Here is a 16,625-nt window from a genome sequence, read left to right on the forward strand (position 1 = left end):
GGGGCATGCAACAGGAGGCAACCAGTTGATGTTTCTCTCTCTCCCTCGCCCCCTTCTTATCTCTCTCTAAAAATCAATAAAAGCATATCCTCTAATGAGGATTAAAAAAAGAGAGATAATATTAAAATAAAAAAAAATAAAAAAATAGTGATGGTGTTAATCATCTCATCATGCAGTCTCAGGAGACTCTTCAAATACGCAGATATGGCAAAGGAATTTTACATCTCAGGTTTATAATATGAAAAGGAATTAATCCGGCTGCACAAATTAATACATTGGATATCAGTTGGGAATATGATATATCTGTGTGTACATATTGTTTTTTTTACATTTTGTTTTAAAATATGTGTATATTAATATGCACATATGAAATGTGAGTCAGTTTTATGTGGGTTCTCCAGATGCCTTATAAATGTACACAGAGGTATTTGCACACACACATGCCTGCACATGCAGTGTGCATCAGTTATGTGTCAGTTATCTGGGGGCGGTCCTGGAATCCTTGCATTCGTCCAGTTGGCCCTGTTGGTGTCTGTGATGTGTCATGGTGGGGTATAGTTGTGACTTGTTCTGATGTCGCCTGCCTGCCTCTTACCTGTTCCCCACATGATAGCCTGAGTGATGTTAAATGTCTCAGCTCCTGTCACTCCCTTGCTGAATATGCTTCCTTGGCCTCCCAGGGTAAGGGCATCAGATCTAAGCCCTGAGCACGGCCTAAAAGGTCTGTGTGACCTGGTTTCCGACTGACTCTCAACTTCCCCTGGCACCTGTCCTCTCACTATCCTCGGCTCTGTGCCCACCACTCAGGTGAAGTAACTGACACTCTTTCTGGCCCTTCAGCAGGGCCTCCTCTCTTGGTCAGTTGCCCTTGTTACCGCTTCCTTGGCCTGAGCCCCTCTCCAGAGTCCCACCAGCCTGGCTTCTCCTCTGCCTCAGGCCTCGTTTAAGTGTCACCTCTTGGAGGTGACCACCCCATGTAAAGTAGCGCCCCTTCCACCCCCATTTACTTGATCATGTCACCCCATTTACTTTCTTCATTGCACCCATCATAATCTGTAATGACCTTATTGTTATCTTGAGTTGTTAATTTTCTCCCCTAGTGGAATGGCAGCTCCACAACAGTGGGGACTTGAACATCTTGTGATGATCCCCTCTGCCTAATGCAGTGCCTGGTACACACTGTGGAAGTCTTTGTAGGATAGATGCCTCCGGGCAGGGCCCGCTACATTATTTGCAAAGCCCAGAGCAAAATGAAAATGCAGGTCCCCTTGCTTAATAGTTATTAAGAATTTCAAGATGATGATACTAGAGTATTGAACCAAGTGCAGGTCCTTTCTAAAGTTGCACTCCCACAAAGCTCACCTGGCCTCCTGGTAAGTTACTTAGTCTCCCTAGATGCAGATTCCTCCTCTGTGAAATGGTAAAGGTAGTAATAACCAGCTCATCGGGTGCTTGTGGGCATTAAGTGTGATCATGAGAGCATCAGGCTGAGCAGCAGCGGCCTGCCCCTGTCATCTCTCCCCCATGTCAGCGTTATAATTAATTATCAGCCTCGTCCACGTGAGGCGATGCCTCCGAAGCACGAATTTTCTGGCATTCCTCCTCTAAATAACCTCCCTGTCAACTCTGCAAGTGACTAACCCAACTCCGTGGAATAGGGTGGGGATGTGGGTGTCGCTTGCAAATTATTTTGACACATTCAAGGTGTATGGACCGACAGCATGTTTGGCTTGCTGAAAGCAGTGTGTCAAATGGAGTTAGGCTCTTAGGAAAACTCGTCTGACAATAGGCAAGTCATGTCACCCTTCTGAGCCCACCAGTGACACTGGAGTGATAAATATCTGCCACCCACCTTCCTGACAAGAGCGAGGCGAGCATGAATTGGACTACGCAGCAGACAGTCGAACACTTTGATTTGCTTGGAGAGGGGCCACTCGGGCCCTGCCTGCTGGGGCACGTGCGTGTCGGCAGGCTCCCTGCTCACTTAGTCGGTGGCTCTGGTCGCCGTGTGCACTGTGTAACAAATCAATTGCACCTGGGGTGGAAACCGTTCACAGGCTCTCACATTTTGATTTATTTTCATTGTACAGCCAGCGATTCAGGTTAGTTTAGAAATGCAGAGAGGAAAAGCAGCATCTTTTACATTTATATTGTATTCTCTAGGGGCGCGCGGAGCTGTGTGGACTGAGATGTGGTCTGACTCCCTGGGACGGGGCCTTAGTTATTTGCTGGAGGGAGCGCCCTGTGTGGGGAAGATCTGGACGCTGATTTAATCAGTGGTTTCTCTCTGCAGTTGAGGCTAAAATGAAGTGAAAAAAATAACACCTGTGGAACATATATTATACAGTGTACAGCACTGTCTGTGTTTTACTGGCTCTGACAGATTGCATAGTATAGTGACTAAAAGTATACGCTCTGATTTGGCAATTATACCTCAATAAAGCCGAAAAGATAAGAGTTTATGCTCTGGACCAGACAAGTGACTTAACCTGTCCAGCCTCAGTTTCCTCATCCGTACAATGGAGTGTGTTGGAAATCTTCTCTCCGTGCCTCCAAATCTACTCTCCACACTCTCTACCCTGATTTCTGCTCCAAGAGGCTTGTTGTATGGGTATCATCAGCAGGCTACGGGCCTGTACTTCCCGTTCAGGTTGGCCAGTAGGGAGCCCACACCATCGCTGAGAAGGGGAGAGTGAGTTATGGTATTTATTTCCCTAGCTCTCTTTCTACAGAGTTGCTTTGGGTTAACTGAGCCCCTGGCCAAATTTCAGTATCTCACTACAACTCACTTTGTCTTTCAGCTTCTGGTAGCTCCTCCCTCCCCTTGCCTCTGCACTCTCTCTTCTACTTCCCTACACCCAGCCTACATCTTTGTAAATAACCCCTTTACAGATAAGCCCTGCTCAAAGCACTTTACTGTGAGTGACTATTTGTTTTCTGTTAGGATCCTGATTGATACCTGGGGATAATCAGAGCAGCTACCTCCTGCAGTTGGAATTTACATAAACGTAGAGCTGATAGGACAGTATCTAGCACATATCTGAGACTTGGGTCAAATAACTTGCTGAAAGGCCCAGGTGTGGTGAACATCTGGTGGTTGTCTCACCAGCATCAATTCATCTTTCCCCATCTCTTCTATTCCAGGTTTCAACTGGGAATTGATAGGAATTTGGGGAAGCTGATTCCACTTCGGGAATCAGCCTATAACTTAAGCTATTCAGCATATTCCACCACTTTGCTGGCTGTGATTTGGTTTAAGTGTAGGCACATGACTTAATCTAGTCCAGTCAATGTGGCTCTCAGGACTTTTGCAGAAATTCTGGAGTACAGATGTGCTGAGTGCCAACCGCTGGGTGTGGGTGCAGTTAGCCTAGCTAGGAGGAGCATTTCATCACTAACCTTGCTTCAAATTGCCACTGCATTGTAAGGAAATTAATAGACCCACTTTTGCTGGTCTTATTATTGTTTTAAAATTCTCTATAGATAATGCTCCTCCTATTGTCTGTGCCCAGGATAGAAGGCTCCCCTCTCCTCGCCTTTGGACACCACTGCACCCATGCTGTATGCTAGCGTGGTGGGATGGACCCACACAAAGCTGCTATGGAAAGCAGTCCGAGGGTGGAGCTCTGCAGAACAGAGCAGAACCTAGAAAGCAGCAACAGATAGGAGCCTGGCTCAAACCACACTCACAGCTCTCCCTACCACTGGACTTATGCCAACCAATGATTTTCTTCTTTCCTTTCTTTCTATTTTTTTTACAGTGTCAGAACCAACATTTATTTTTTCAATGTGAGTTTTTGACACTTGGAGGACTTCATTCCTTTATGTAATTACCCAAAAAAATTCATGTTTCAGGAAAACATACTTAATCTTAAAATTCATTTTATTTATCACAAAGTTAGTTAAGTGTATAAAGGAGAAACAAAACAGAAGAAGTTTTTACAAATGTAGACTACATGAGACACTGTGAATAATTTTTTGTTAATAAACAACACAATACACACTTTTACACTCAACATTTCAAAACCTATGCATCTGTGAACAATATGGTATAAGTCATAGTGTTGAAGATTTTAAATTAAATTCGAGGTTGGGAGAGTTGACCACTAAATTTAAAGTCAAGGTCATAGTGGTAAAGACTTTAAATTCAAGGTTCTGGTGATAAAAACTTGAAATTCAAAGATAGATTCTCTAAGAAAAGACAAAATAACTAGCATTCGAGCTACTTAGTTAGTTCCCTGTGAGTACAAAATATATAGGAATCACTAAATGGATTAGCCTGATTACAAATTATGTGCATTTCTAAATAACTCACAACTGCAAGAGGTCTTTTCACAGAATTCCTCAGTCACATAGTTTCTCTCTACCCTTGGGTAGGTCTATCTTCTACCCTATTTCAAATCCTCATTCAAAACAATTCCTTCCTACTTCCCATATCTGTATGAGTATAAAATAGTTTTAAACAAAGAGATGTCTGTTCCTTAACTAGAGAACTGTTCCCCCATTGACTTCTAGAAGAGAGAAAAAGATTCTGATTTCGTTTTCTACCTCAACACAAAGTAACCCGAACCGTCCAGTTCCTAACGAAGGGCTGCATAGATCCCAGATAATGTTCTAGCTGTGTGCTGAGAACAGTTTAGTCATTTCCATTGTTCAGAAATCCGTTGTACAGGCTGGATTCACCCCAGTGCTTCCACCAGCAGAGGTGGCCGAAAGCGCGAGAATGGCAGCGCCTGCCCGTGGGAACATCCCAGCCTCCCGGGCCTCTCCCCGGCCTCTCCCCTGCCTCTCCCCGGCCTCTCCCCTGCCTCTCCCCGGCCTCTCCCCGGCCTCTCCCCTGCCTCTCCCCGGCCTCTCCCCGGCCTCTCCCCGGCTTCTCCCCGGCCTCTCCCCGGCCTCTCCCCTGCCTCTCCCCGGCTTCTCCCCGGCCTCTCCCCTGCCTCTCCCCGGCCTCTCCCCGGCCTCTCCCCTGCCTCTCCCCGGCCTCTCCCCGGCCTCTCCCCGGCCTCTCCCCTGCCTCTCCCCGGCCTCTCCCCTGCCTCTCCCCGGCCTCTCCCCGGCCTCTCCCCTGCCTCTCCCCGGCCTCTCCCCTGCCTCTCCCCGGCTTCTCCCCGGCCTCTCCCCTGCCTCTCCCCGGCCTCTCCCCGGCCTCTCCCCTGCCTCTCCCCTGCCTCTCCCCGGCCTCTCCCCTGCCTCTCCCCGGCCTCTCCCCGGCCTCTCCCCTGCCTCTCCCCGGCTTCTCCCCGGCCTCTCCCCTGCCTCTCCCCGGCCTCTCCCCTGCCTCTCCCCGGCCTCTCCCCTGCCTCTCCCCGGCCTCTCCCCTGCCTCTCCCCGGCCTCTCCCCTGCCTCTCCCCGGCCTCTCCCCTGCCTCTCCCCTGCCTCTCCCCGGCCTCTCCCCGGCTTCTCCTCGGCCTCTCCCCTGCCTCTCCCCGGCCTCTCCCCTGCCTCTCCCCTGCCTCTCCCCGGCCTCTCCCCGGCCTCTCCCCGGCCTCTCCCCTGCCTCTCCCCGGCCTCTCCCCGGCTTCTCCTCCTCCACATCTTCAGCAGACTCTGCTGCGTCATGACCGTCACTTTCCTCCCCTCCTTCTCCCTCTCCCAGCTTTTCACATTCATCGGGACCCACTTCCAGTCCAGCTGCGGACACCCTGACCGTGGGACATGCACCGGGAATCGGGGAATGACGGCGCTGAAGATCTCTCTTTAAAGTAGAGAATGTGGAAGGTGCAGTCTCTCTCCACGTATCCCGATGTTGTAGAGGGTGTGGTACGGCTTGTGTATTTGTGTACCCAACCAAGCCTGAGGAGTGGAAATCCACCGATGCCCCGGGTCCTTGAACTTGGTCTCGGCCACCTTTAACACGTGTTACCTTCCAGTAGCAGCTGCCCGAGCGCCAGGCTTCTTGGGGTGCGCCCTGGGCGTTTCAGCCCTGACTCGGCGGGGCGGGTGGACAGGGCTAGGCTCTAGCAGAAGCGATGTGGAAGCGGAACCGGTAACGTTCCCAGTTGCTGCTACACACTCTGGATCATGAACATACCTGAAAATTTGGTCCCTGACAATAGGGAAAGCACCTGATACAACATTGTTGACGTAGAAGTAAACGAGTCAGTAACAGTAGCACCTATGATAAACATGCCAATAGCAGCTGGATTCTGAGCCATTTGGTCAGGACATCGGTAGAAAACTTCATTTTTGTTTCGGCCCCCTGCAGCTTTTACTGCTTATGTACTGACTCAAACCAGTTAGTATGCAAAAAGTTAAAGGGAGACAGTATTTCAGTCCTGTCTCTATTGGAAGCCTCCAGAAGCTGTATCGAAATCTAATAAATCCTCAAGAGGGTAGTGATTAGACAGTGCCATACTTTCCAACAACCCAGGAACCACTCACTTCTGCCCATTATGGATATGATATGAACACCGACGATCATCAGAAAGCTTGCAACCGACCTGAGCTTCCACAGCACTTAGGTCTTCCTCTCAAGCACCCTCTTACAGAACAAAACTATCTGAGGACGTCTGGGCTCCAAATATTTTTTGAGATCATCCCAGGCCTTTTTAATAGCAGCATAATGGTCATTGTATCTTCCTACATCACGGTAAGTCTCAATGAAGAGAGATTTCCAACACTGATTCTTTTGTTTTCTCTTCCCCTTGTGTGTGTCTCCTTTACTTTCACACAAAACATTTCTCTTCTGACACTTCCAGTCACCAAATCTGTGGGGTTTCCCTCACTGAGTAACTCTCTGCGACACCAGCTGGGTGTCCTACAATATAACTCAGTTCTGACACCATCTACCTGGAGATGGTGTCAGATCTCACAGGTTAAAGCCTCAGTCCCACAAGACTCCTCCCACCCATGTGGGACGCTAATCACAAGTAATAGATCCCCAGGTTACCCACCCCTTCTGTAGGACTTGGCTACAAATCCGAGGCTACCACTATCCCCTCCTTGGGTTTTATTAATTTGTTAGAGTGGCTCAGAGAACTCAGGGAAACACTTATGTTTACTGGTTTATTAAAAGATGTAATAAAGGATACAGACAGCCAGATGAAGACATACATAGAGTGAGGTCTGGGAGGGTCCTGAGCCCAGGAGCTTCTGTCCCTGTGGCATTGGAGTGTGTCACCTTCCCAGAAACTCCCTGGACCCTGTACTATTGGGATTGGTATGGAGGCTTCATCACCGAGGCATGATCTATCATTAGCTCCATTTTCAGCTCTTCTTCCTTCTCAGGAGAATGAGGGGTGGCTGAAAATTCCAAGCTTCTAATCATGTTGTTCTTTCCAGTGACCAGCCCCCAACCAGGAGCCATCCAGGAGCTCACCCAGAGTTAGCTCATAAGACAAAAAAAAATTCTATTACTCAGGAAATTACAAGGCTTTTAGGAGCTTTGTGTCAGGAACCACTGGGGGCAGAGACCAATATATATATTTTCTATTATCTCACAGTACTGCACTGTAATGATCTGTTTGTCTCTTCCCCAAATTCCCAAGAGAAAGGATCAGGCCTTTCTTTTTATGCCCAGTGCTTGTAAGATGTCAGGCACTTAGTAGATATTAAATAAATGTGTGAACGAAGGATGGAAGGAGCATGTGGGAAACATAATACCAAGCACAGAGGAGGATTTGAAGAAATTCTATTGAATTAGATGTACAGGGGCCCCATTCCATCCTTTGTTATGCATGTGGTTGTGAAAATCATGTGTAATCAAAGCCTGATATGAGACTTTGAAGCAGACTAGTCCTTCATTATCTAACAAGCATTTATCAATTGACCGTTTTACATTTTTGAGGGTGGAGTCCTTATCTTTTTCACATTTGCATCCCTAACGCAGCATCTGATAGTGGAAAAGTACATGATAATATTTTTTCCTCTATTAAATTGAACACAGGTACAGATCAGTGCTGTGTGTTTTCAGAGGAAGGAGGGGACTGAGAAAAGAATCACAGAGGACAGGGCGTGGGCGCTGGGTGAACAGGGATGGCGGGGCCGGGACTGCAGCACCAGCACGTGCATGGGCGACGCTGTGAAGACGGACAGGCAGAAAGAGGGGTGGCTGGTCCTGTTTGATGGGATTCAGGAAGAGCGAGATGAGTCAGTTTGAGGAAATCTTAGACTAGTAAGCCACTCGGTGCGCTGTCAGTCTTGTGATCTGTGTGGGGGTTGCTACTTGTCTTCCCAGTGTCGGTTCTCTCCATTCAGTAGCAACACCTTGATTTTAGCTCATGTGCATGTGAATGAGGTCTGGTCAATGAGATGTAAACAGAAGAGTCACCTGGGGCTCTAGGAAATCTATTTAAAAGGATGGGTGTGCTCCTCCTGCCCTTTCCTCCATCCTGCTGTTGGAATGAGAATTTATAGGGATGGGGTGGGGGGGTGGGGGGCTGCCCTCTAGGCATCTCCCTGAGGATGGATAGGAGGAGCCTGGGCCTGGATGACATCATAAAGCTGCCAGAACAATCCTCAAACGACTTCCCCCTACACCAGAATTCTGCATGAGGAATAAGCTCATTTTCCTCTACGCCAGTGTTTTTTGGTGGTTTCCTGCTTTATGTAGCTAAACCTAATCCTAATTGCTACAGAACCCAACTTTAGTGTTATGGGTGTTGGGGAACCAAGGTGAATTTTCCAGAGAGTTAACTGTTAGTCCTGGACACTCTCCCCATGCCTGGCTGCTTTCTCTTTACAAAGCCACACAGTCCGTTTCGGGTCTTCTCTTCCTAGACTGACTGTGGAATGGGACCAAGGGTCCCAGCCATCCCCACTCGTTTCCTGTGTCTGAAAATAAGCATATGATCCCTTCCTATTGTGGATGTTTATAGATAATCACCCTCAGGAAATGAGGCAGGAAGTAACAAACAAGGCAGTTATAAGTGGTCTTAAACCATTTTCATAGCTGCAGTTCCTCTTTATTGTCCTTATTTCACTGGAAGTTATCAGGGGATGTATTAGTTATTTATTGCTGCATAACAAATTACCCTAAAACCTGGCATCTTAAGACAATAAATATTTATTATTTCACAGTTTCTGTGGGTCAGGAATACAGGCATGGATTAGCTGGGTGCTTCTGGCTCAGGTCTCTCATGAGGCTCCCGTCCATCTGTTAGCTACAGTCATTTCAAGGCCAAACGGGGGTCTGGAGAATCCATTTCCAAACTCACTTGTATGTCTGTAGGCAGGCCTCTGAAGATCTATTTCCAAGCTCCCTTTTTCCGTTGCTGGCAGGCCTCAGTTTTTCTCCTTGTGGGCCTCTCCATAGGCTGCCTGAGTATTCACATGACACATGACACATGACATGAATGTGGTCATCTAAATGGGGGGGATGGATGGGAGCCAGAAAGAGAGAAATACAGAAGACTAATCCAGATTAGATTTATAATCTAATCTTGGAGGTGACATCCCATCACTTCTTCCATATACTATTTATTTAAAAGCAAACCTGTAAGTGTGGCCTGCAGTCATGAGAGGGGATTACACAGGGTGTGATTATCAGGAGAAGATCTTTGGGGGTCATCTTAGAGGTTGGCGACTACAGGGAAATTCACTTATATTCCTGCTCCATCTAATTCCTGAAGGTAATAGCTCTTCCGACATTCTTACCTCCTAAGAAGGTTTCTTTTCTGAGTTGGTAAACCCAATGGTATATTCATTCACTTAAATATTCATGGAACATCAGTGTGCCAGGGCCTGGGGATAGATTGGTCAGTGTAATAGACGTCACTGCTCTAAAGTCCAGGGCGGTGCCTTGGGCACCACAGTAGATGGGAACTCATTATACTGTATTTCCCCATGGATATGAGGAACTCGAGACAGTCACACATCTTGTCTCTGTACCTCCAGCCTTAGTCATTCGTCTCCTCCAACTTGTCATTAAGGGTGCCCTGGACTCAAGTGATTGATTAGGAATTTTTCCTCCAGCCCAGACACCTCCCACCAGAAATGTAGTGAACAGCAGTTGGTAGGGAGGGAACTTTCTGGAAAAGCCTTGCATTCCAGTCTCAGCTTTACCCCTTGCTAATTAAATGCTGTTGTTAACTCCATTTCTCTAAACCTCATTTTACTTACCAATGAAATGGGGACAAAAATAGTGCCTACTCGTAGGGTTGTTTTGAGGGTTAACTGAGAAAATGTGTGCAAAGTACTTGGCAAAAACTCTGGCACATGGCAGACAGTGGAAGGATGTGAGTGATTCTGAATCATTATGTTATTAATTTCACTATTATTCATTTGGAAGTAGCAATCAGCATAGGAGAGAAAAGGTTCCTGGATAATCCAGTCTTTCAAGTTGTGTTTGAGCTACCTCAAATCCTCTTGCCACAGGCAGGGCTGGGTATAAATAGATTAGCTAATGAGGAAAAAGGGCTGTGTATTTTGACTTGGTATAATTGCAATCCCTTCTGCAATTGGGAAATCATCTTTTGGTAAATAGAGAAGGTGGAACATGTTCAGAATATAGCGTTTAGTCAAAATGCCCAAATATTTAGTATGCCTGATAGCAGCGCTCGTCAACCTTGAGAGCTCACAGACTACGCCCTCCCCGTGTAGCGTGCATCTGGCTTCTAAACGTGCGCCCAGCTCCCTGCTTTAACTGTAGTTTTCCGCACAGGCACACACGCTGGGAATGATGAACAGCAGTTGTGAGAACACATCGTAGAAATGCCAGTTTCCAGATGGATTTGTTTTGCTACAGAGTGAGTTAACATTTGATTCCTGATGTAGTGGGTGGAGATGGAGAGTGGGTGCTTATACCCACAGAAGGTGAGACCCGCCAAGGCATGGATGGCCTGAAGGAACTGAGAAAGCTGAAGCAAGCACTCGGCTTATTTTCTGAAGGTAGCTCATCAAAGCTACAGAGAAAAGGGGAAAGGCTAAAACCAAAAACGCATGCAAGCTGGTGGGTAAATGTTAACCCCCTTTGCATTAAAGCTGTAAAATAAAGCTGTGACTTGGTTCTGTCTGAGACTGCCTGTTTTGCTCCTGATTGTTTAAGTGTGTAGTTAAACAAAAGCCTTGAATCTGTTAGACTTTCCCTTCCCTTTCTTCCTTTCATCTTTTCTTTTTTTTTTTTAAAGTAACATCTCTTAGAAAAGGCATGACCCAAGAACACATGAAGACATTAAGAGGGAATCCTTATCTAGCAGACACATTCTGAATTTAGACATGCTCTAACTTAAACCCTGAAGCTGTGGCTATGTAGCTGCTCTGAACAGTAACTTATTGGCTCACTTTCCCTAGGACATGCTCAATAGAAATGTTGAAATAGTGAATAAAAGGGCCCTGGCCAAGTGAGTCAGTTGGTTGGAGCATTGTCTCCTACACCAAGAAGGTTTCAGGTTTGATCCCCAGTTGGGGTGTGTGAGGGAAGCAACCTATTGATGTTTCTCTTTCTCATTGATGTCTCTCTCTCTTTAAAATAAATAAAAACATATCCTCAGGTGAGGATAAAAAAGAAAAAGAAATAGTGAATGAATGGTGCCTGGGAATCAGTCTGGCTATGGCATTCATTCATTTATTTTATAAATATTTATTGAGCACCTACTATGTGCCAGGCCTCATCCCAACATTGGAGATACAGAGGAGACCAAAATAAAATTCCTGCTTATCAACACAAAAATAAATGTCTACGCTGTGTAAGAATTTCTTTACAGTAGATATCTGGGAGCAGAATTAATTGCTGTCATCTATTTAACTTGACTAAATCACTCTTCATAATGTCTGCACCTGCCTACCCTCCCCTCCCCCCCGGCAAATGAGGATGCCTTATATCTGTATCTCCACCAACTCTTAGCATCATCCAACTTTGTGATTTTTTTCGGGGCTCAGAGATTTTGTTTCATATTTTTCCTAATTAGCAAAGATTTTGAGCATCTCTTTGTATCCTAGAAGTGTTTCCTCTACTGTAAATTGCGTATTCATATTCTTTGCCAATTTTCCTATGAAAATTGATATTAGAAGTTACTGTTGCTGATTTGAAGGAATTCCTTGTGTGTTTTAGACCTGTGGTGTCCAACATGGTAACTACTAGCCATGTGTGGCCTTTGAGCAGTTAAAATGTGGCTGGTCTGAATTAAGATATGCTGCAAATTTAAATGCATGTGGGATTTTGTAGACTTAGTATAGAAATGTATAGTATTTCAACAATAATATGTACAATAAAAGATTGATACAAGTAAAATACATGGTTCAAATTAATATTGTTCCTATTCTTTGATTCTTTTGTAGCGATACCATCAGTGATCTTGCTGTGTGGTTGGCACTTTCGAAGTTTTGTTCAACAAGGCTTCCAGGCCTAGTCACAAAGATCTTTCCCTACATTTTCTCCTGTTGCTTTTATTGTGTTACCTTTCACATCCTTATATGAGGTGTCATCTCAGGATTCGGTTTTATTTTTCTCTGTGTGATAAGCCACTTTCCCCAACACCATCTGCTAAGCTGTCGATATTTCCCCCATTGATTTGTGGTGTCCCCCATGGTTGTATGTTATTGTATGTTAAGTTCCCCTATACATGATTCGATTACATTAGTTGACAACATTGAAAAATTGGGGAGTTTCATATAAGAGTTTGGATTTCTAGTTGCTCTTGAAAAATTGGAAGACCTGGCAACACTGGGCTTGCTCCCCCAGGCAGCCCATGGCTGGCCCTTCAGAGGGGCAGGAAGGAGTCCATCATTTTCCGACAGTCCCCAACTATCCCAGTGGCTCCTGACACTGAAGCTGGGGTCAGCTGCCATTTATCATGGCATGTGCTTTCCTGTTTTCCCTGAGGTCAAATTAAGAGGAAATAGAAATAGCTTTGCCCCCTGCATCTCTCCACAGTGGGGGAAAGAGACTGAGAAAGCCTGCTTGTGTCCTTTCTGCTTGTGACCTTCCCAGCTCCATAGGTATTTGAGTTTACCTCTTAATCTAGACTAACATTTTAAGTACTATATAAAAATCCTTTTCTAATGAAATTTTATGTGGAACCCCATGTGGAACTGTTCTGGTGGAAATGGACAGGGCCACCTTCCTGGGTGTATGAACTGTGCAGTCCACAAGGTCCTGTGTTCAGAGGGCCCCAGGACTTAAAGGTCTGCTGCCACCACCCTGAAATTCTTATTAATGTTATTTTTGAACTTCTGTTTTTTAAGTGAAGTCTGAGGGGACAGTGGAGCACATGTGTGAGCAGAGGAGACAGGCAGAAGACTCCGTTTCTTGCTGTTCATTTGCACATAGCATCTGACGATGCTCCGTGAGCACACAGTGCTAGTGATCCAGGATGCATGGGAGCTCAGCAAGGCTCAAGGCCATTCCCAGATAAATGGGTTATATCTGTGACTCAGTAAGTAGGGGCTGAGGTCATATTTTTCATTCAAACCATAACTTGCTTCTAACACAGAAAGAAGGCAATCCTAAGAAACACGCATGACCAAGGAACTCTGTAGTATCCTTTCGTACTCATGTTACTCCCTGTATCTGTCAACCACTTCTGCTGGAAATGATTGAGAGAGAGAGAGAGAGAGAGACAGAAAGAAAGAAAAGAAAGAAAGGAGGGAGGGAGGGAGGGAGGGAGGGAGGGAGGGAGGGAGGGAGGGAGGGAGGGAGGAAGAAAGAAAAGAAAGAAAGAAAGAAAGAAAGAAAGAAAGAAAGAAAGAAAGAAAGAAAGAAAGAAAGAAAGAAAGAAAGAGGAGGGAAGGAGGGAAGAAAGGAAGGAAGAACGGAAGGAAAAGATAAAGCAATCCGTAGTATTGGTAGAAGATGTGAAAATCAAGAAGTAAAATAAAAAACCATTGAGTTCGTTTTGTGCAGCCATTCCTTTGCTCTTGTAAGAATAAAATACATTTGCATGTATGAGCTACAAAATGCAAATTGTGTAATTTCGGGTATTTTCCACAAATGCTCTTATATTTGCCCTTAAAACTGCATTGCACAGTATGAAGGCAAATGGTACAAGTCATGCTAATAATTTAAATTTCTTATTTTTCTTTACATAAAACAGCACTAAAAAGCAAATAAAAATCACTAAGACAAGTCAAAAGAGAAACCTCAGAAGAAAGAAAAGAGTTTTATGTTTTAATACTGTTAGGAAAATTTTGACTTTACACTATTAGGTTCAGTGCTTGGAGGCCTGCAAGTTAAACTGACAACAGACAGGTTAGCACGAGAAAAGAAAGATTTTTATTCATGTACCTACTTGAGTACTCTTCACAGAATAGGGTGGCTGGAAGTAGCTAGAATTTGGGGCTATATACCCGCTTAACAAGGGAAGGGGGTTAGGATTTCAAGGGACCATAAATGGTGAGTAATGACAAAAATATGCGGGAGGGAGGGGACTAATGGAAGCTAAGGTTTGTTTTACTAAAAAGCCTGTTTATGCAGTGTGTCTGTGTGTCCCCCCCCCCCCCCAGATTCTCCCCTTTGGTGACAGAAATAGCTCTCCCTCCCCCCTCCCCTATGCAGAAGCCCCCTGGAGGGAGATTCACAAGAAGTTCTGATTTTAGGCAGAAAAGGGGAGCACATAAAAAACCTCTCCCTGCATCTGTTCATTCTTAAGTGTCTTCAGCTCAAAATAATTTTTATGCTGTAGTGGTATATTTTGGGTTCTTTCAGATAACTTGCATGTTTTCCCTGCTTTTTGAACAAGGGGTCTCACATTTTCATTTTGCACTGAACCCTGCAAACTATGTAGCTGGCCATAGGAGTGGGGCTGGAGGAGGCTAGAAAAGTCCAAAATCCCACTTTTTAAGCCTGTTTCCAACAGATGCCCAGGATGCATCTTGGTGAAATCCTAGGTTTCTACTGATCTAGACCAATAAAGTGGTTGGATTTTCCCTGGCATTTATTTATATTTACTTATTATTTATTTATTTATTTATTATTTATTTATTTTTAAGGCAAGCACCCTAAGTTCTAGAAGGAAGAGAACTTTGTCTCCAGGGCTGTAGGTTGCACAACTCCAGGGGGGTCATTTACATGGACTGTGATACGAAAGGTGCCCCTAAAGGTCGTGTAATGGCCCTGTACGGTGTGCGCGTCTACTGTGAGGCCATAAGAAGGGAATGGTTGCGAATACGGTGACTGACATCAGTGTGACTTCAGTTCTCCTCCTTCACTGACCAGCTCTAATGCCCCCTCCTCCAGCTCCACCCCCTGATTTCCATTTGCTTCTCAACTGACATTCTCTCCCTCTTAAATTTCTCTATTTTTTGCCTTTTTAAAAAAATTATTTTTTGCCTTTTGGCATATTGATTATTTTAAGCTGTTTTTGTTTGTTTGTGTTTTAGAAAATAAAGACTCAGAAAGGAGCTTTGACCTTGCACCTGACTGCCTGAAAGAATTTAGATACTAGGCCTGGTCCTGGAGGGGTGCTGTCATCACAGGTAACTATGGTTTAATATAAACTAGTGCAGTGATAGAGCGGGAGGGACGTAGCAAGGCCCCTTTGATCAAAGTCCCTCTGTGTCCCATTGTTAAAGAAGGCCTAATAAATATTTATTTGCCAAACATTTGCTTTTCAGTCTTCACGTGAAGGTTCTTACTTCCCTGTGAAATCTCAAATCACAATCCCCTTTCCCCCTTCTCCTTAGCTCGAGATGACATATAAACCTTACCTGCCCCATCTGTTCTTGGGGTCTCATATTCTTATGGGACCCCTGTGTGTACATACGTAACATTTGGGCATTTTCTCCTGTTAATCTGTTTCATAATTTGTTTATTAGTCCAGCCAGAAGAATTTAGAAAGGTGGAGGAAAATCATTTTTGCTCTCCTATGTTTAAATAATGGAGTGAGATTGTATATACTATTTGGTTAGCTGAATTTTTCTTAATAATATTTCAACAGTTTTCTAAGTTCTTAAATATTTTCTTCAACATCTTTTATAATGATTGCAAACTATTCCATCATTATTAATAAGTACTTTAAAAAAAGTATCATTCTTAACTACTCCCTGTTTAAGACATTTTTTTCATTACAATAATAGTGTGGACCAAAAGGGGGCCACATGCTAACCTGACAAGCTCAGGGGAGGCCTGTGTGGCAGCCTTGCAAACTCAGAGACCTAAAATAACACAAAGGATGATCTGAAATGAAAACTTTAACTAAAAACAGTTTATGGCAGGTACTCATATCCTAGGCTAGAATCTTCCCTGACAAAGATCAATTTTCACCTTAATTAAGTCTGTTGTTTTTCTCCATCTACGATAACATACCTTTGGAATGTCAAAATAATTCCCTTTTTCCAGATGCCGCAGAGCATAGGCACTGCTCTGCGGGGGCCACAAATCCCCTCATTATTATTAATTGTTGACTTAACTGTCCTGTACACACCTGTGTAAAAGAAGTGTGTCTATCATTTACTTTCTATCCAATCCCAGAGGTTTCCCCGCTTGCTTTCTCCCACCTCCCTAATATCACCAATGGATTTCATGTAACCCACTTACACCTCCTCTTTTGATTGTAATGTATAAAATAAGGTGCAAAACTGCCATTCTCTAGACTCTCAAGTCTAGAGCATTTTCTCAATTTCTTTAGATTTTGCTTCCCGGAATTGTCGACAGTTTGATTCAAATAAACTCACAAAAACTCTCTACAGGTTTGAATGTTTCTTACGTTGACAATACTTCCATAAAATCCCTGTAAGCAGCTTTTTT

The 16,625-nt window shown here is 44.7% G+C and overlaps 1 pseudogene across 1 annotated transcript; it reads right to left on the reverse strand.

The window, feature by feature from the left end:
- Positions 1 to 3,495: 3,495 nt before the first annotated feature.
- Positions 3,496 to 7,271, reverse strand: LOC308568206 (F-box only protein 3 pseudogene; annotated as a pseudogene). The gene is made up of 3 exons: positions 7,153 to 7,271; positions 5,513 to 6,666; positions 3,496 to 3,626 (listed from the first exon to the last, which is right to left on the reverse strand). The product of its transcript is annotated as an F-box only protein 3 pseudogene (transcript).
- Between the last annotated feature and the right edge of the window lie 9,354 nt (positions 7,272 to 16,625).

This window comes from Miniopterus schreibersii (assembly GCF_964146895.1).
Source record: "Miniopterus schreibersii genome assembly, chromosome: 15".
In the NCBI taxonomy this organism is placed as follows: domain Eukaryota; kingdom Metazoa; phylum Chordata; class Mammalia; order Chiroptera; family Miniopteridae; genus Miniopterus; species Miniopterus schreibersii.